Raw genomic sequence first — 21,153 nt, 5'->3', positions numbered from 1 at the left:
TGGGTACAGGCCAGTTGACTAAGGTCTTAGATGGTTTTAGGAAGGAGCAGGAAGGCACAGGAACTTTCAAAGGGGAATAACACCCCGCCTCCGCAATCAGAGCAGGTTCCATCTTGTTGTACTGAAGCACACCAGCTGATTACCAGCCCTGGTACCAGGAAGAGAAAACAAGCAGTTGTAGAGATGGTTCTGGTCAGAACAGTTGGGTCAGCTAAGGCATGTAACTCTAATATAATTCTAAATATCTTTGTTGCCATGAAGTTATTCTAGTGAGCAGAGAGTCAAGAATATTTTAGAAACCATTTAAGCTGTTGTGAGTTCAATAGGATCTGTCTTTCCATAGCAGGATGGCCACAAAGACAGTGAGAGAGTATAAGAAACAGGAATCAATATCCAGGCTTGGGAAGAAGATGAGCAAAATATAGCCTCTGCTATTCTATTTGAAGTTTAGGGCTGGGCACCAATTCCACAGGGAAATATAGCAAGAAACAAGGTAAATAAGTGAAATACTGATAGAAAATCAAGATATAAACAAGCCCAAAAGGAGAGTCAATATATAAAGAGAATGGATGTTGGAAAATGTAGAGGCTTCATTTTCTCATATATAAAATATGATGCAAATGTGATTATATAATTTAAGAACTATAACAAGAAATTTTGTGTCTAGATTTATGATGATTGTTTTTTCTCTTTGTTATCTTCTTTCCTTTAGAAATACCCATCACTCCCTCTATTTCTATTAATTTTTTATCTCATTGTTCTCATCTTCTTGACCATTTTCTCTTCATTCTATGATGTCTAGATTCCAGATAATATTGTCTCTAATGCTGGAATTCCTAGAATTAGCCCGCATTATATATTTGACATTTCCAGTGCATTATTTCTGTTTACTTAAGATTGGTAACATAATAACACTTGTTTATTTTCTTTCAAAAATATATTGTCCTTTTTTGGGGGGGTGTGGGACTGAAGAAGTATAAAACAATGTTGCTGTGTTGATAGTGATAACTTTAATGTTTTACAAACTCAACATGATTCCCCATTCCCTTCATGCCTCCCTGTCCTTGCAAAAGGCATGGACACATAATCAGTTTTGATGCAATCATAATTCAACATCTTTCCAACACAATGATAGGGTTAGTATAGACCTATATCCTAAGCTTGACCAATTAGAATCCTCTCAGGGATAATTTATCTGTAGCTGCTGCAAAAGACTCTTCTGTTTAGAACAGAAGCTTTAGTAATGTAGACCTGGGATTACTTTCTGCTATGTGATGAGAACCTATTCACATAGAAGAAAGTGGCCAACACACATGTAAAAGCAATAAGAAGCAAAACCAAGAGATGGAGAGAGCTCATGCCATGAAAACATCATTTAAGCTCAGATTCCAGCTTCAACCTGCCAGTTACATCAGCCAATAAATATTGTTCTTTGCTTAAGCTAGTTTAAATTGGGTTCCAGTCACAATGGAAAGAGCCTTGGAGTATATGTTAAATGCTATTAAAAGGAACACAGCTGATAATAACACGTAGTCTCCATGGCTTAATGATATAATGATTAATGTACACTGTTTGCATTTTCCAGAAATTTTTGATGCCCTATGCTAATATTGTTGCACATGCTCAGCAAGGTTGGTGAACATACTAGTTACTATGGCTTATAAAAGGATTTCCATATCACAGAATTTTTGATTTTCCACTATTTTAAACAAAATTTTGGATCATGGATTTTGGATTTAGAATGATACATATCTTATTGACTCGTGAATGCTATACAATAGTGGACATGACATAGTTAAAGAGGAAAAATTACGTTCTGCTGAAGCCTGAGGTAAACTTTTACCTCATACATAAGAAGTATCTCTTTCTATATCTTCTACTAAATGAGAGGAACCTCTTTTTGAGTTCAGTTTTAATCTAGAAATTGTTCTCATCTCCAATAAATATAATGAATATAAAGCACTGTCCTATACCACTCCATTTCTAATATCAAGTGCATTCATTCACTGAAAAAAAATTTATTGATAGCTTACTATGTACTAGACAGTATATTATATGTTATGGATTGCAGTTGGGAGTATTAGGTTCAGGCCAGTGGTGAAGGCAGACAATAAACACATAAACAAGTAATTAATTTGGGATAGTAATAAATGTAAAGAACAATAACTCAGATACGGGAATAAAGAGATGAAGACTCCCCTGAAGAGGTGGCATTTAAAAAAAATATTTTAAAGACTTTTAAGAGTAACATGAGGGAAAGCAGGAAATTAGAAACTTTGGAGTTTGGGGAAGATGTGAACTTGGCATAATTAAGAAATGACAAGAAGTCCAGATCTGAAGAAGCAGAGTGACCAGGGACTTACAGTCCTTGGTACGAATGTGAATTTTATTTCACGTATGCTGCTAAGTAACTGAAGAGTGTTGAGTAGAACAGTAGTATGATTTGATTTAAGGTTTTAGTAGATTACTCTGGGGGTGGGAGGGTGGCAGCAGTTATAGAATCAGGGAATTAATAGAAGCCAATGGAGGATTTATTACTGCAGGCAGATAACACCAGATGTGGGCTTGAGATAAAATGATAGTAATGGAATATTGAGAAGTGGCTTAAAGATCTAATTTCTGGTAGAGTTGAGAGGACTTCCTAACTGATTGGATGAGGACAAGGGGGAAAAAAGAAGAATTAGAGGTAAATCTAAGTTTTTTGTCTGAATAACGGTATAAATGCTGGTAGCATTTACTGAGATTAAAGAACACTGATAAGTATATTTTGCTGTGAAAATTCAGTGAGTATTTCTGCCTTCTAGTTCTGAATAAGACTGGGGAAGCAGCCAGACCCCAGGATTCCCAGTGTGACAGGGTGGCAGAGTAGAAGTGGTTTGCATTGCCTGGGCAGAGAGCCTAAGAAAATCTCACAGAGTTCCCTGCACCTAAATGGTGTTGGAGCAGTTAAATGTATTCCCCACACCCAAGGACAATATTGACATGGCACAGAAGATTGACGATCTCAAACCCTGGTGATGGGAATAAGGGAAAACATAGCAAGAGAGCTAAATCCATTCCAAAAAGAGAATATCTCAGCAAAAGCCAGAACAAATCGATGATGATGACTCAGACAAGATGTGCCAGATATCTCACCCCATGTACCATACAATTCCTGAAATGATGTAAGCCCTAATTCCCCACCCTGCTCTCACTGGAGAACTTGGACAAAATTTTGAGATAATAAAAAAAGACCCAAGCAAATATTAATTTCATCATGCAGTTGAATAGAAGTTTGCTACAATTCAGTTATAGGAAGAATAAAGATAGCTACATTGTGCCTCTAGTTTGTGGATTTGGATTTATGTGTTCTAGATAGGACAGAAACTATTTCAGGGCTAATTAGCATGGATTTTGGAGATCCGGAACAAAGAGAGATTGCTGAGGTATGTGAGAGCTAAGGAAAGACATATTCCTTCATCACATTTGACAAAGGATTTCAGCAATTTCTATGGATATTAAAAGCCATTGCCAATCTCTAGGGTAAATGCATTGAAGTAATACCAGGAACACATAAGATATTTGTAATCTTTTTAATATTCAGTCTAAAGTGAGCAGGATACCAAACAGTATAATTACAAATCTTTAATGTAGGTTTGGCTATTTCCAATTAATTCATTTGTTTTATGAGATAACAAGTTAAAAAAACTTCAGATATTGTCATATCATGCATTGGGGGACAGGTTCATCCCAAATGAAAATGGCTGTCACAATGCTAGCACTCTGAAAAAGTAGCTAAGTGAGTTGATTATACTAAAGGTTATCTCAACCAGGTTCACTCCTGTTTATGTTGGTACATGGTAAAACAGCAAAGATTTATTAACAAAAATACTCTGAGACACACTGAACTAGTAGCCAATTTACTCAATAACCAAATTTGCATCTACATGTTTGCTATGAGGAATAGATTCAGATGTTAATTACATTCTAGGAGGAAGTACTCTCATTCTAATATACAATAATACAGAATTATATTTTGTAATCCTTCAGTATAAAAAACATTTTGGAATTAATTTCCATACAGTAATGCTTAAAACTTTTACCCAATAATTCTTCACAAATTTGACAAACTGTTCAAAAAATGACCTAAAAGCATAGGATGATGACATAGCTTTTCATTGTTCTTTCCTCAATTATTTTCTTGTATCAAATGACGTGGGAATTCCTGAGGATTTTATGTGAGTTCATGATTGTTTTGTGAGTTTGTGTTTGTTGATTCCATCATCCATTTCCATATTCTAATACGTGCAATCAAATATAAAATCTTAAAACACAATATATCCAAAAGGAAATGAAAAATTCCAGGGACAGCAGACATTCCAAACGCAAGGTCTGCAGTAGCATGTAGACAGTCAGCTGTGGACAAATCTGAACAATGTCAAATTTTTAAAAGGTCTTCCAGCAAAAAGAAAAGCAAGAAATATATTTTATACATTAAGGAATATGAGTGCAACACTAGTGTCCTTGTTCACAGTGCTTTTAAAGTCTTCACAAAGTCTTATTATCTTAGAGGATAATACTGAGTCAATTATAATGAAAAATCCACACTGACTTGAAAATTCCTGTTGTTTTTCTGTTTAAGCCATTCTGTTATTTGTATTATTCATAACAATTGAATATCCCAAGCTTTCATGTGAAACCAGTGCAATATCTGGATCCAGTTGGGATGACACTGAATTTCCCAGAAAGTCCCTATTCCCTCAGAAAATGGCTTGGAAAATCTAGCACTAACTGTATAATTTTTGCAACAAATATCACATGTTGGCTTAAATAACTTTGGTTCGGGTGTCATAAAAAATATTTTTAAATTCATCTTTACTAATCATGGAAAGTATATCCAACATATACATCCTTTAATTTTTCCTGCCCAACAACTCTTCATTTCTGGTTGAAACAGCGGCCTAATTTACCTTTTGGAAACTACCTTTCTTCCAATTCAAATGACTCAGGTATAATAATAAATACTGTTTCCACTATCTTTTCTCATGTCTGCCCAAATCAAGAGGTAATGACCTGGACTCTATCTGTCCCAGAGCCTAGCTGTTCCTCTTCCTTAGATTCCAATGACTACTCCATATGTTTACCATATATTCTTTTCTTTTTTAAAACTTAGTCAAATAACTCCAATTGATACAATATACGATAATCAAAAACAACTTGGGTTTCATTCCTGGCCATTTATGAGTATTGTCATAAATGCAGCAGTATTCTCAAATATGTTGTCTGCCTACATTGGAATGGAATAATACTCATGAGTTTGAATGACTATTACCTGCGTGAGGGAGGTGTTGAAATATATGAACCAACCTATAGTTCATCTGGAACATACATTTTTTGTGTTCTGCTCTCCTGACATGCTACAAACAACTTTATATTAGAAAACGTTCTTCTCATTTTTCTTCCATGTGGTGATGCAGTGTCACTTGGAAGGGTATTTTCTAGGGCCATTATAAATATTAAATTTTGGTCAGTCAAGAGACATTGTAATAATAATACTTTCCATTTTGCAACACTTCATATTGTACAAGAAAAAAAATTAATATATCATTTGGTCTATTGTTGATTTCACTTAGGTGAGAAAATTGAGGATTATAGACATTAAATGAATTTCCCAGTCATGCAGTTGGTAAATGTCAGAACTGGGACGAGACTCAAGTTTTCTAATTCAAAGTCCAGAGTTCATTTCTTTACATCATAACAGGCTCTGTCTAGAGGATCTCACTATAAATGTTACCTAAATGGTGTTCTTAATATGTCATTTAGGAAATAACCCATATTGAAGAGTTGATATATATATCTCAAATATAGAATATTTGCAGCAAAAATTCAATCAAGATGCAATTATGTTTGTGATGCATAATAAATTTCTGCTTAAAAGTCTAACTCTCCAAAGAATGATTGACTATGTGTGTTAGAAGTTTGCTTTTAATAATCTTACAAAATCTATAGGGATATTGCATATTTTTGTCTATTTTGTTTCTCTGAGATGGGATAAAAACCTCTCAGCCTGCACACCTATGAAGTAGACTGATTGTCACCACTTTCACCAATGTGCCTCGAATGAATCCTCCCAGTCTCAGTGCATAAACATTGTTATGATTCTGTGGATATAGCAGTGAATCAAATAAATAAAGCAAAGTCCCTGGATTTATGGAGCCCATACACTAATGAATAGAAACTAATTTGTATTAAATCAGTATTGTTATAAACACTACCAGCTTTCCAACTTTTTAAAAATAGGATCACATACATTTCTCTCAAAGATATAATATTAGGTAGTAGTAAATAACAGGCAAAGGGCTAACGAGGTTCCTCGAACTATTCATTTGCTGGAGCTAAAACTAGTCTAAGTTGATCTCATCCAAATTCAGAAAAAAATATACTTCAGGAAAACTTTTTTAATTTTAATTCAAGACTACTAATATCAAACCTCTCCAGAAACCTTGGATACTACTTCCTTTCATTCTTCTGCTTTTTTAGAGTGATTAGGCTAAAAATGGGCTTGAAACCCAGAGCCCAGAGCTAGAAGACACACTAAAAATTCTGGGCTTGAAATATGTATGCAACATTTTTAATAATTTCTTTCCTATTTTTAATATTCATTTTTTGCCCTTCAAGTATTCATATTATTGCTTTTTAAATTATGTAATTAGCTTCTGATTCTGGTATCAGTTATCTATTTCTTAATAACAAACTACTCCAAAACTTAATAGCTAAGAACAACAAATTATTTGACATTTCAGTGGGTCAGCACTTAGGGCTGAAGTCACCTTGATGGTAGTTGTACTGGTCTCAGCTGAGGTCAATCTCGAATTTGTGGACAACTGATAAATTGCCTAAGGTTTGCTTTTTGTCCCCTCTGGAACAAGTAGGACTAGTGGGGTTTGTGTCTCTCATCATCTAGCTGGCTAGCTTAGTTTCTTCACCAGGTAGCAGTCACAAGATACTGAAGAGTGGAAAGAGAGGGCAAGCCCCAGTCTGCAAGCCCTTTTCAAATCTCTGCCTGCATCATGTTTTTAATGTCCAATTGGACAAAGCAAGTTGCAAGACCAGCTTGGCGCCTGCAGGTGGCACTACCAAAAGGTACGTATAAAAGGATAAAGATTATTTATACTACTTTTGCACTCCGCTACAGCTCATTTATTTGTTGGGTGGTTGGTCAATGCTAGGCCAGGTTTGATATGGTATCAGTTATCCACTGCTGAATAAGAAACTATCCCAAAACTCAGTAGTTAAAAACAACCACCAATTATTTATTTGAAGTTTGAAAATCAAAAAGTTGGACTATGTCTTTTTAAATTATCAATGTAAATTTATATTCTATTGAAAATTAGATTGATTCAATCTAAGGCTTTCAAAAGTCCCTAAATTCACAAATACATTATGACCATATCATTTTTCCATAAAATAAGGTATGTTCTACTAGTCATAGCAGAGACTAGGGCTATTACCAAATTTAACACTCCATTTTTTAATTTATCCAAAATTTCAGGTTAAAAAGAAACACTGTCTTAGACCTCATCCATTTTCTTCTGTCTACCACGAGGACTAGTAATTGGCTTTCTTTTCAGGGCCATTTTTACGCATAGAGACTGATCACACACGCACACATACGCACAAGAAATTACATTATAAACCTATAACACCATTCTTACTTCAATTCAATTTGGTTAATTCATATAAAGTAATGAGTGGAGAGGACATAATACCATAAGGCATAATGAAGAAGTTAAGTGGTCAGCTAGACTCATTAACTAGTCAAATGTCTTTTTTCTAAGTATGAAGTCTCTCTAAGCATATAATTCATTGAAGGCCTCAGCAAAATCACTAATAACTATGTGTCATAACTTTTAGCATCCCTACAAATAATGGAAACCAAGAATGTTAAGTCCATGACCACCAATATTATATACTACCTTATTTCTCAGAATCAAGAAAAAAATGAAATATTAGAGTACATATAAATATATGGAGATATAGATTAGATAGATAGATAGATAGATAGATAGATAGATAGATAGATAGATAGATAGATAGATAGATAGATATTTTACTGGCTCATTTTCAACATAGGAAGTTGTATTACTTGACACATTAACTTGTTTTTAATTATACCAACATTATCTGAAACCTCTCAATATGTTATAGCTACAAAAACTTTAGTTCTAAAAATTATTACCAAAGAAATACTCTGCCAGACTACATAAGTGTTTCTTTCATAATTCCTAACCTTTACCAGTGGGGCTGGCCTATTTCTAACATATGCTTCCATATATGGCCTTTCATTCAAGGGCTGAAGCCCCTTATAAGTATTCATTAAAATAGTGTCCTTTAATAGCCAAGATATGGAGGCAACCTGAGTGTCCATCAATGGATGAATGAATAAAGAAGAGGTGGTACACAAATACAATGGAATATTACTCAGCCTTAAAATAAATAAAGTAATTAAACAAACAAACAAACAAATGAAATGTTGTCATCTGCAAAAACGTGGATAGACCTAGAAGGAATTGTGGTGGGTGGAGTGTCAGACAAAGAAAGACAAATGCCATATGATTTCACTTACATGTGAAATCTAAAGAACAAAATAAACAAAACAGAACTCATAGATATAGAGAACATTTTGAGGGTTGTCAGATGGGAGGGGGTGGATGGGGGTAAAAAGAGAGAAGAAATTAAGAAGTACAAATTGGTAATTACAAAATAGTCATGGGGATGTAAAATACAGCATAGGGAATATAGTCAACAATATTGTAATAACTATGTATGATGTCAGATGGATACTAGATTTATCAGGGCGATCACTTCATAAATTATATAAATATCTAATCACTATGTTGTACACCTGCAACTAATACAAATAATATAATATCGTATGCCAACTATAATTGAAAAATTAAAAATATTAAAAAATAAATAAATAAAATAGTGTCCTCTGATAGTACTTTGGTAAATGCCTGATACAAGTCTATCAAACATTAACTCCCCAGTTAAAACAAATCAAAAGAGTTTTTAAACTATTTATTTAGCATAAAATATGATGAAAATTTTCTCTGCCACATTAAAAAAAAAAAAAGTATGTCTCAACCACCAAACAAAAATGAGAGTGGTAGCTAAAGGGTAGCTTTCTTGGCCAATAGAGGAGTCACAAAGGCAATGTCTGCTAAAAGCACTTTGATCTCTGCTGGATTTGCCTTGTTTGGTTAATACAAGATGCTTCTCCCTTTACATAGAATGAGGACTCAGGAATCTTCACACCGTTGGTAGTTCGGACAATGGGTTAGGGGTGGAGGGAATTGCTGAAAAATGAGAACTAAGCATACTGGATTTTCATTTCTGCCACACCATGTGGTTGTTTGCTTTCCAATGTCCTTGATGTACTGCATTTTCCCCCAGCAAGTTCCTAGCATTCTCCAACAAACTTCTTGAATTATAGTCACATATCTACACCCTGCTGTTCTATGAAGATAATAAAGAAACACTGTAATGTGCTACATTTGGACAGCGTTCTTGGTGAAGCAAAACAGATGTCAAGAGAGGAGGACTAATATCTAAAGCTAAAGTGAGAAAAGAAAGTAAAAGTAAAAACTTCAAAATAAATCAATCACTAGGGAGTCAGTAGATGACAGAGTGGGACAAAGTGGGGTGGCAGCTCCAGGGAGAAAGCTCAAGATAGGCTCAAGATTTCGTTTCAGAACTAGAGTGCATTGAAAGTGTCACAAAGTCTCATTTGAAACAAGATCATCTGTGGATCCACAAAGGAATTGCAGGAGGTATAAATTCTTATGAAACAAATCATAGGACTCCATTGGTCTCTTTAGAAAGGCATGTTCCGAAGCTAGTTATGAATCTACAATCAGTACAGATTAAATGCATCCTTCCTTAACTCCAGCCTACCAATGCCATCTTTGAACCTTCTACATATTTGTGCAATTGCTGTACTGTAGTTCTCTCTTTTCCCTTCCTCTCTCCCTCTCTCCTCTCCATTAGGTAGATAGAAAGAGGATAGATGATAGTTCTCTTCCATTTTTTTTTTCATCTCCCCCTTTAAACAATAAGGCCCCAGAAAGCATGAACAGTCTGCTTATCAACAGGCACACCCAAGTGCTTATTTCTATGATGACTGCTGAGAAATACTTTCGCACTGATTAAATAATCCAACTAAGAAGCATGGAAAATATGCATGTAATAGAATATATACAATGAGAACCAAGTGCTTTTGAGTGTTTTCAGAAGAAAAATGCCAAACCCTGCTTGGCAAAGATATGTGCCTTTATTTTATTTCAATGGCACTTCAAAAAGCAGGCCAAAAATTAGTATTTTAAAAATATAGAAAAATACTCAGAATCAGCAGTTTATTTCTGTTTCATTAAGTTCTACATTTGGCACTGGAGAAAATATATTGCTGGAGCAAGATGATCACCCTGTTCTTGATTCTGTGGCACATAATTGGAAGATTTCATAGCAATGAATTAAAGCAAGCATCTGATTTGGTTAATGTTCAGAAAGCTCTGGTTAAGCACATAATCCATCTGGCCTAAATCGAACTGGGTGAGAGCTTACCAGAGAACCAGGGAGAGAACAGCTATGTTGTGATACTGAAACTGCCCAGTCTTTTTATGTGTTACATGCTGTTGAGTCAGCTCTGACTCCTGGCGACCCTATGAATGAGTGACGTCCACAATGTCCTGTCGTCAAAAGCCCTGCTCAGCTCCTGTAGACTCACGTCTATGGCTTATTTAATGGAGTCAGTCTCTCATATTTGGTGTTCCCCTCTTCCTGCTTCCTTCTATTTTTCCCCAAATTATTCTTTTCAAAAGAATATTTCCTTCTCATGATGTGCCTGAAATAGGACGGCTTCAGTTTTGTCATTTTTACCTTCAGCAATGTTTTGGCAGGATTTGTTCTAGAATCTACTTGATCATCTTTCTGGGTCCAGGGTAAACATAGAGCTCTCTTCCAACAGTGTATTTCAAATGAATCCATTTTTTTCAATAAGCTTTCCTCACTGTCCAACTTTCACATCCATACATCTTAATTGAGAATAAGAGAATGTGGATGACCTTAGCCTTGGTCTCTAATGACACATCTTTGCTCTTACTGATCTTTCCTAATCTTCCATTACTGGCCTTCCAAGTCTCAGCCTTCTCTTGTTTTCTTGACTGCAGTCTCCATTTCAATTGATAACTAAACCAAGGTAAGCAAAATCGTAAACTATTTCAATATCTTCATTGTCTATGTTAAAGTTCTGTATTTCTTCTGTAGTCATGATTTTTGTCTTCTTGATATTTAGTTCTCTAAGGAGGTAAGAATGCAGAGAAAGTAGTTCATTAATGTGAGTCTCATTTACAAGGCTGTCTCCAAAGGTAGAGGACTAGTAAAGAGCTAAGTCAAAACGCCATTTCTTTAGCTCCATGCAAGATTGTACCTCAATTATCTTATATAAACAACTGCCTCTCCTTCTCTATATCAATCCTGTAGCATCACCATCAATATTATCCTTGTCCTTTATCAAAAAAGGAAGTTCTATGTATCTCAAGATCACTTGCCTTGGCATCTCGTAGTACCTATACCAGGAAACTCTTACTATCCATAGCCTGTTTAAATTTAACCTGATTCACTTTTATATTCTAAAACACAATGCATACAGATATCTATGAATCATCTGAAAATCACAAGTGTAATTTAAGGAAAACTTATAGTGTGACCTCCTAATAATTAATATTTATTCAATAAAAGAATAAGGAAATACCTCAAGTACACAAGTCAAAGGAACACAATTACTTTTTCTTGCAGTTATAGATAATATAGTAATTTATTTAGGCATGCTTGCTTTAAATATCGATGTAGTCTCAAGAGGTGACAGAATGCCTTTCTGGAGTTTATCTTTAATCAACAGCACAAAGGCAATAGGCCATTCATTTCCATATTTCAGGTAATGCAAATAGTTGCTTCATCCCAGGGCTTGTGAGAGGCCAGCAAAGTCACTGTATTGCAGTAATTTATGTTTCTGGGCCTCTAGATTATGGTTATAAAATTGTAAGTGTTTGGGTAAATATTTCACAGGATTTGATGATGAGTGCTTTTCACAATAGAAAATGTGAGTCACACAGCTTTTACAAGGGCATCTACCTGATGAAGAAAGCCTGAAAAACTGGAATTAAATGTTAACTCTGCCAGAAAAGTGTCAGGAGGCATACCAAGAGACAACATGTGAAAACAAGTAAGTTATGCTGTGTAAATCAAAGTTCCATTCTGCTATTTAGAAAGTGGGCTTTAGCAGCAAATTCTTTATTGTCCTCAGCAACGATAGTAGGAACCAGAATGTTTGCTATAAAAGTTTATGGAGTTTTCATAACCCAGTGTTCCTTGGCACATTTTTTCTTGCTGGGTATCCTAGTGACTTTGCTTTATCATGACTGAAAATGATTGAAACATTTTTATCCAAATATTATTCATGTAGATATACTTAATTACATTTAAATACTGTATGATTCCTCATACATTGCAGAGCTGGAGGCTTAAATCCATGTGGGGAACAGGAATGGGGGTGGGGGACATATCTTATCTACTTGCCATACAGCAACCCAACAGTTAAGTAGTTTTCTATTTTACAATTAACATTCATGTATTTCACATGAGGTATCAAATTATGGCAATTCGAGAGGATTGTTCAGCAAAACTAAAAATCACAGAAATAAAAATTTCTTTACTTCTACAACTAAATTGATTTTAGAGAATTGACCCAAACTGAGCAAAGATACTTATTAAAAAATTTTTTTCTTTAAAATATACTTTCAGTTTTTTTAGTCTTTAGTTTTTCTGAATAAGCTTTCCTAAATAATAACATTTTAACTTCATTGGGGAAAATTGCCTTTATAAATATTATGGTTTTAAATAATCAAATTAGGACTTAAAATAGACTAAAAATAAGGAAATTTTAAAATTGTAAATAATTTCATTGTCTTTGCTTTGAATTTTTGCATGTTTACTTTAAATACAAATGCTTTCCATTTGTCAAGGCTGTATATAATTTTTTTAAAAGAGGAAATCTATGTAGAGGTAGGTCTGTACAAATTCAAAAGAAAGGAAGGATTATTTTAACATCTTACAGAGGTGTTTTGGTAAAAATGTCTACTATACGTTCTTTGTTTTATTTTACACATATAAACAAATCTTTTTGTTTACAACCAACAAAAATGTTAATGAGGTTATGTTCAAGAGGGTGAAGTAGGTAAACTGTGCTTGTCTCCTCCCAGGACCACTTTAAATTACAACTAAAGTATAGGACAGTCAATCTGGAGAACTATCTGAAGACTAGCTGAACAGAATTCCTATAACTAAGGATATAAAGAAGAGGCCACATAGACTGGTAGGAGGGACAGAGATGAAAACTGAAATGGCTCTACATCTGTGTGTGGCGATTGAGCATCAGGAGGGATATCTCAGCTGCGGTGGTGCCTGTAGAGGAGTGAGGAGCCCACACTGGGGGTCCTTAGCCCAGAGTTTCAGTGCCAGGAGAGAAGTCTTCACAAAATCTGGCTGTAAAAATCAATGGGGATTCCAACCAACCAGGTGAGACAGAAGACTGCTAGAAATCCAGATATCTCCTTAAAGGGTCCGCTCACAGACTCAAGTGTTCACAGACTCAAGCGCACCCTGGGCTCTGGCAGACGAAACAAAGTTTGGGAGACTCCAGAGATATATAGGGAAAGACTGAGTTGTGTGGCTGTGGGGCAAGGGCTGGAGGGAGAGCCACCACTATCCCTGTGTTGAGCTCTCCTCCTGTGCAGCCTATGGGTGGGCACCATATTGCCTGTGTTGAGCCCTTCCCCTACATGGCTAGTTCTGAAGCTGCATTGACTTGCTTAAATTTGCTTGCTCCCGCTGGTGCTCCCTGGCTCCCTGCCTCACTCAACTCACATACCACTCAAGGCTCTTTCAAATGCTAAGCCTCATGAACAGCTGGCAGGCAGCCTCAGTCTTTGGGGTGCCCCGAGACTTTTTCTAAGCTGCCTAGGCCCAGTACCAGTGGCAGTTGACCTCAGTTCACTGTGTGGCCTCTCCCACATGCCTATAGGTCTAGCATAGGCAGCAACCAACTGTGAATAGCTTTGTAGCTTTTACCTGGTAGCCCTGGGCTGGTCAGAGGCAGCAGCTTACATTGGCCTGCATGGGAACCCCTCCTAAGGGATAACATACCTAGGAGATGGCATCAGACCACAACAAAGTACCACCTGATTATCCCCACAGGATGCATACCAAAAGGGTGGTCTCAACAGATGCTTGAGCCCCCTGGGGTGAGTTCCACTCCATGGGGTCAGTCCCCTCACAGCAGGACACATGCAGTGGGCATGGGCCAATTCTCATGGCCAATTCGCCTAGAGTCAATCCCACCCACAGATGTGCCAAGAGCAATCAAGCTTCACCTGCTATAGGAGGGTACACATGACACACACAAGGGACATTCTTGGAGAACTCAGCACAGGTGATCAGGGAGACTGTGCCACTGGGGTACACAGTGTACCTACTACATAAGGTAACTAGGCCAAGACTAAAAGATGTAGCAAATCTACCTAATACATAGAAACAAACAAAGAGAGGTAGCAAAATGAGAAAACAAAGGAACATGTCCCAAGTGAAAGAACAGGAGAAAACTCCAGAAAAAGAACTAAATGAAATGGAGGCAAGTAACCTACAAGATGCAGAGTTCAAAATACTGGTTATAAGGATTCTCAATTAACTTAGGGAGAAAATGGATGATCTCAGTGAGAATTTCAACAAAGAGGTAGTAAGCATTAAAAAAAAAAAGACCATAAAATAAAACCAGTCAGAAATGAATATAATAACTAAAATAAAAAATACGCTAAAAAGACACAAAGGTAGATTAGGTAAAGCAGAGGATCAAATCAATGATTTGGAACGCAAGGTAGCAGAAAACACCTAATCAGAATAGTAAATTCATTAATTAATCAATTAATTAATTAAATTTAAAAAGGGGGAAGTTTAAGTTGCCTCTGAGACACACCAAGCATTACAACATTTGCATTATAGGGGTACTAGAATGGAAAGAGAGGGAGCAAGGAATTGAGAACCTATTTGAAGAAATAATGATGGAAAACTTCCCTAACCTGGAGAAGGAAATAGACATATGAGTCCAGGAAGTATAGACAGTCCCAAACAAGATGAACCCAAACAGGCCCACACCAAAACACATAATTAAAATGCCAAAGGTTAGAAACAAAGAAAGTATCCTAAAAGCAGCAAGAGAAAGGCAGCTACTTACTTAAATGGACCCCTCATAAGACTGTCGGCTGATTCCTCAACAGAAACTTTGCAGGTCAGAAGGAATTGGCATGAAATATTCAAAGTATTGAAAAGTTAGGACCTGTAACCAAGACTACTATACCCAATAAGGCTATCAATTAAAACTAAAGCTGAGATAGAGGTTCCCAGACAGGAAAAGCTAAAAGAATTCATCAAGTGCATATGGAACATTGTCCAAGGCTGACCACATATTAGGCCACAAAACAAATCTCAATATATTTAAGACTGAAATCATATCAAGCATCAGACCACAATGATATAAAACTATAAATCAATTATAATAAAATAACTGAAAAATACACAAACATGTGGCTAAATGACATGTTACTAAACAATGAATGGATTAAAAATGAGAACAAGGAAGAAATCAAGGGATACTTTGAGACAAATGAAAATTTAAGCACAACAATGTAAAAATCTACGAGACACAGCAAAAACAGTTATAAGAGGGAAATTCATAGCAATATAGGACTACCTCAAGATAGAAGAAAAATCTCAGATAAACAATCTAAACTTACACCTAAAAACAAAAAACTAGAAAAGGAACAGCAAACAAAACTCAAAATGAGTAGATGAAAGAAAATAATAAAAAGCAAAGCAGAAATAAATAAAATAGAGTCTAAAAAAAAAACACACTAAGATCGAGGAAACCAAGAGTTGGTTTTTTGAAAAGATAAACAACACTGATAAATCTTAAACCAGATTTATCAAGAAAAAAAGAGAGAGGACCCAAATAAATAAAATTAGGAATGAAAGAGAAGTGACAATTGACTCCACAGAAATACAAAGAATTACAAAAAAATACTAAGAGCAATTTTCTGCCAACGAATAAGCAATCTGGAAAAAATAGATACATTCTAGAAAATTGCAATTTTCCAAGACTGAGTCAAGAAGAAATAGTAAATCTGAACTGACCAATTACCACTAACGAAATTGAATCAGTAATCAAAAAACTCCCAACAAACGAAAGTCTTGAACACCATGAACACAATTATCACCACTAAAGTTTATATGCCAACTTGAAACAATTATTAAATCAGTGACTGTCTCTTGTTTAAGAATGCAACAAGTTTACATAGTTATAAAAAGTGTACCAGCTGGTATCTGAATTATGTGCTGTCTTACCTAAGTGAAATTTAACTGTAGTGCTTTCTCATCCACCAAGTGAATATTATACTATTCTGGTAAATGAAAATGATTGTGTTATAGAGATAACCTTCATTCTGCTCTGATACTTTTACTATTTTTTTAAGTTTGGTCCTGTATTTTTGTAACACATCACCAGAAATACATTTCCCATCAAATTATAACATATATGGCTCTCAAGATACTACGGCTTAAAAGTGGTACTTTTTTTAAAAGTTTTTTTTTTTTTTAATACAATATTCAATACTGGTTTACTATCAACATGTGTATAAAAGTAAATGCATATTTTTAAAAGGAAAAGTAACTTAGTTACCAAAAACCGCATGCTAGGGACATGAAGGCACACAGCTGCTTGCTAAATCACACATTTATAATGAAAAAAAAAACCAAACCAACCAGATTAGTTTTCCAAAGCAGTTTTTACTGAAGGTGTCTTTTCTCATAGCATCAACAACATCAGAACTCTTATCTTGATGTTTGAAAACTACAGTTAAAGTAAGTGGACATACTGGTCCCTCTAAACAGAGCGTAATGTCCCCAGTACCTTACAAATGAATCTTTAAATTCTTCATTTCCAGGGTCAAATGTTAATGACTTTTAGCAAGCAAAAACAAAGTATTAAAACATTTCTTCAGTGACACTGGGTGAGTGCCATTAAGAATTTTCTGTAAGTATATTAAATTATGAAATGCTGAGAGAAGAGATTTATACAATTTCAAATTTTAGATTCACGAAGAGGCTCATATCTGTGTAGAGATGGGAAAGTTAGTATTTCCTATTTGAAATCAGAAAACATTATTACATTTTCCAGTCAGGTCAGCTTTAGAACACTTTGAAAGAGCCAGATCTGGATCCAGCCCCTTCTCACCTGTGAATGTTACTATTCTAAATTTAAAGTCCTTAGTAAATGCCTCTGTCCTACTCAAAGGCTCTTTCCTGAAAGGGCCTCAGTTGAACCTCAGGTTTAACTTGTACATATGTAATTCAGAAGATTGTTGCACCAAAACATCTTATTTCTAGTCACACCAACTCATTTATGCATGGAAAGGTTTTGTCTCCATCTACCCCCAGATCTTGGTTTTAGAAGTCAGCACCTTATGCATAGTTGAAAAAATAAGTTTACCAAACAGAACACAAAGCTTTCATCAACTTTTAGCTAAGGATCACAAAAGTGGGAAAGAGTGTACTTGAATCTGACCAGAAAATACTTGCCACAATTTAAAAGAATTACCACAGGAAAATAAATAAATAAAAACAGAAAAACAACCATCTGTCACTCCAAATGGCCAAAATTTAGCTCAGAGATAAAGCTTGTAGCACCACTATAGTTTTGGAGGGAAATGAAACACACGATATTTTTAAATTATTTCCAGAGCTCTATCTAACCCATCCCATACCTGTGAGAAAAAGCTCACCCTTTCCAATATACTTTACTTCCAATGCTACATGCCAGCTGTGACAGAGATTGGCATATGCTCAGTCAATACTTTCCCTCTTCCTTGGTATGAATTTACACTTTGTAGACTTCTTGAAATTGTTTGTCACCTTTACTCAGAGAGTTAAGACAAGGTGTCTTCTTTATGCCTTCTCTTCTCTTTGACTGCAGATAGAGGAGACCAGGCAAACTTCTAGCTACATATGAGAGATAAGAACCATGGCATGAAAGGAGCCTAGGTCCCTGAGTGACCACATGGAGCAGAGTCTCTGTTCCTCTGACCTGCACCGAACTTCGACAAGAGCAGAAAATATATTCTTATTTTGTTAAGCTTCTTCAGGTCTGGAGGTTGTTTGTTATAGTATTTAGCATCCCCTTATTAACCTACTTCTCTGCTAAGTTAGTATTACAGTCAAGTATATATTCTTATTCTTTGGGTTTCTAAAAATATATGTTTTTCACTGTGGAAGGACTTTGCTATGGCAAAGCCAGTAGAAGCTTTACAAAGAGTTTCTCAGCTGAAGTTATTCTTTGTATCTTCCTCACTCATGACTCATACAATGCCCATTCTAAAACCATTTCTTTCTTAGCTACTATAATTCACTTTCAAGAATAGAGAAGTCAGTAGGATAATGACCTGGGAGTTACAGAGAGAGAGGCTAGCTGTATGAAACAAAGATGAGATCACCTTATACTGAACTACATAACGATGATTTCAGCATCGCAGAAGTGTTAAATCATGTTAGGCCACTAATTTTGGTCTTGCTGGAAATTTTCATTGCTCTACAGGGTAATAAATTATTCCACAACCAGAGATATATGGGAAAAGAAGGAAATTCAGGTAGCTAAGTTGAATTAGCCTTTTCTTGTAGATATTGCAGAGTTCTCTACATTTACTCTTTGTGAGCAATGTGCTACAATTCTTTGGGGATGACAAACACAAGGAACACGTTAGAAACTTAAATTCTACTGTTTGACACTGTTTGAATTTTGAACCATTGTTTTTAGTTGGAAAAGTATAAAATAATAAACTTAGATGTTCTAAGTGTGGCCTTCAGAACTTTCTTTGTTGATGCTATCATGAATGTACATACTAAAAGTGAAATGGAAGATGAATAGTTTACAGGGTAAAGAAATATTTTCCATCTTCACAATCTATGGTTTCAGGGCTCCCCTAAGGCCTCAAAATGAAGTCTACTTGGTGGTCTCAACTCTAACCCCTGGAGAATGTATTCCACATCTCCAACACAGAACACCTGATTCTGCAGAATTTGACACTTCTCTGCAGCCTCCACACGGAAGAAACAGAGGACTTGACATGCATGGAAATTAAATTATCTTCCACCCCTAGAGACATTCTGTCCTCCCAGGTCAGGGTTACATGAAGGTCAAATGAAGGAGTTCAAATTTCAACCAATTCCACACTAGCTGTGAATCGACAGAAAACACATCCTTTTGAGTTCTTGATGATCTGCTACATTTTACATGAGCCATCAAAAATAAGAATAAAATAAACACACCAAGTAAATCAACTTAAAGGTAAAATAGTTTTGCATTATCAAACTAGGTGATTACCTTAAAAGCCAGGAGTTGCCTCTAGAGTGTGAGTTTCCCACAAGTTTGCAAATATGTAAATAAATTCTGAGACAGTTATGAAAATTTAGTCTGTGTTGGTGAAGACTGACCCGAATTTTTCAATTAACCTTCACAGAAACTTAGAAGTTGTTCACATGATTTTGTTGATTAGAAATTAACAACTTAAGTAATGTCTGAATGGCTTAGATGCAGTCAAAACAAAGATTTTAGGACTCATAATTAAGGCCTCAATGAAGATGTAGAGGCACTTAAAATATGAAATGAAAATCCTTTTAATGAGAATGAATTATTGATAAGCATGAGTGCCCTTTCAATGAATAATTACATTAGACTTACTTAAATGTTACATGTTTTCAAAGATAATTCTCACTCCTGAAAGTAGATTATTTTACCAGTCTACTTCCCCTCAATTTCTTCTTAGCTGACATGTCCAGCCATCTATTGGCTGAAAAAGGGTAAACCTCTTCAAATCAGGAAATTGAAAAATATATACAACCCTAGGGAGGAGGAAAAAATTTAAAAAATAAAATGCTAAAAATAAAAAATAATGATAATAAAATAATAAATATAAAAATATATACAACCCTAATGCAAAAGGATGTTTTCAGCCCATTTGGACATATTACATTTTCCACACCCAGGCACACTTTGGAGCACTTAATGAAATTAAGTAATTATGTCTAGAAATGAGAATGATTTGTTTCAAAGCCCTTGAAGACACGCAGACTTTGAATGCAGAAGATATGAAAGTCTTCTGAGTTACTACAAGTCACATATTCTCCTCTTCTTTATTATTTGTGCTGCCTAATCCATGTCCTAGTTATTATGCAAGAGAAACAATTTAAAGAGGTAAACCTTCTTTCCTTCCTCACTGGAGTTTACAACAGTATTAATCTGTGGATCCACAGACTCCATCAAAGACCCAAATGACTTAAACTGTGCTACCTATGGGTAGCAGCAGGTAAATACAATTAGACAGGTACGTTTTCAGAACTTGGGCCATTCTTTCAATAATGTGCATGTAGGGTTTGAAGTCATATTCATCATAAGTTCTTCAATCAATTGTACTCACATTTTTATCATCATCTGCTAAATCAAACTCAAAATTTCGACACAAGAATTTCATATCTGGGGCATGCGCAGTAAGTACAAGTGGCTATGTAAATATTCTCATTTATACAATACAAGGAGAAAAATTAAAGAATCCTAAGAAAGAGGAATGCAAAGAAATGCAATGTCCCACAAATAAATTAACAATAGCAATGTGAAGACAATGTGTGATGCAGCTAACTTCTCACCTAAGACTGCATTATTATCTTCTAATAGTTTATATTTTCATTTGCTTAAAATAATCAGGCTTCTACCTCCTTGGCTCATCAGCACATCACTATTTCTCTCAAAGGGAATTTCTTCTATCTTGTTCCAAAAGAGTTTCCCTGCAACTTGGTATTTTCATGGAGAAGGTTTCTTTCAGGAGCAAATATTTCCCGTAATGGGTCTAGGTCAACAGCCTTACCTAGCTCACTTTAGGTCTGAAGATCATTACTGTCAGGGCCTCTCAGACTTTAGAAGCCTGTATGCCCAAATGTGTGCAAGGGTAGAGTCACTCT

This window comes from Pteropus medius, unplaced genomic scaffold (assembly GCF_902729225.1).
Source record: "Pteropus medius unplaced genomic scaffold, Ma_sr-lr_union100, whole genome shotgun sequence".
NCBI lineage: Eukaryota > Metazoa > Chordata > Mammalia > Chiroptera > Pteropodidae > Pteropus > Pteropus medius.
This window is presented reverse-complemented; position numbering follows the sequence as displayed.